Source organism: Cupressus sempervirens, chromosome 11 (genome assembly GCF_028749045.1).
Source record: "Cupressus sempervirens isolate cs-2001-9-10 chromosome 11, ASM2874904v1, whole genome shotgun sequence".
NCBI lineage: Eukaryota > Viridiplantae > Streptophyta > Pinopsida > Cupressales > Cupressaceae > Cupressus > Cupressus sempervirens.
In genome coordinates, this window is record NC_143128.1 from 685,244,551 (window position 1) to 685,245,699 (window position 1,149).

General features: G+C 41.9%; 1 pseudogene; it reads right to left on the reverse strand.

Annotated features, from left to right (window-relative positions):
• Positions 1-265: 265 nt before the first annotated feature.
• LOC149531566 (tRNA (guanine-N(7)-)-methyltransferase pseudogene) lies at positions 266-889 on the reverse strand (annotated as a pseudogene).
• Positions 890-1,149: the final 260 nt, after the last annotated feature.

The window sequence follows — 1,149 nt, forward strand, 5'->3', positions numbered from 1 at the left end:
TGTTTAGGATGTGGTGTGTGGTCTCTAATGCCAATTCTCAACTTCAACACGTCTTTAGCATTGGGTGAGACACTTGAGATAAAGTACCAAAATTGTTTGATTTCTTGCTTCACATCATTGTTTAGCTTCTTATTGAAACATGGAAGTCTTTTTGCGATGTCAATTTGCATTTGGCTTTTTTTTTTTGCCTTATAGCCCGACGACGTCGCAATTGCGACGTCGTCAAGCTATAAGGCAAAAAAAAAAGAGGCGCATTGCTCATTATCTACTGTCGCCGAATCGAGCTCCGCTGCCGTCGAGAATTATCACTGCCTCCGAATCGCCAAATCGAGCACCCAAGGTATGGAAAAGTTTCTGCTGCTTCTTTCTCCTCCTTTTTCCTTTTTATATGCTCTGGAAACAAACTCAGTAGGGACACTACAGAGATATTATCATAATGGCCCGAATTCGCTTTTCGCAAAGCCAAAATTCTTTCTTTAACATACTTGCTTACCTTGTCGTGGAGCTCCATGCCTATCATCAGGGTCGATGGGAAAATGGGTGAAAGTTGCACCAGAAGCCCACCAAAGCCACAAGCAATATCTGCAAACTGAATTTTCTTTTCTTTACTAGTTGAGGTAGAACATGTGTTCGCTGGTTTCAAATCCTTAGAGTTTGAGACTTCGTGTTCTTCTTGAGCTTCGCCATTAGGGTTAGGCGCTAGAGATTTGTTGTCTTGGAGATGTTTTCCGAAGAAATATGAAGGGAAATGGTTGGCATAATCAAATTGAGCCAGACAGAGAGGTACATGAAAGTGTGAATCACTGAGAGGATTGTTGTGAGCTTGCGCTCTGTAAAAATGTTTCCTTGGATGCTTCACCGATGCACAATGCTCTCTAGCATGCGACATTGCTCAAATTCGAGGGTTTTTCTTCACATTTCTTGACGAGATTAGAGAGAAGCTCTGTGGTGAAGAATGGCTATTGCAGAACCTCCTGGATGAATGGTTGTCGTAACACGCCTTCCATTGTCTTGTCATATTTCTTCAAGATCTTTACAACCCCTGTGTAGTCATGGTCTCGCTCAACAGACAAATTTGACAAAACGGGGGTTTTGAATTTGAGAAAGGGGGAAAATTAGGGACATAGTCCATTATTAACCTTACATACC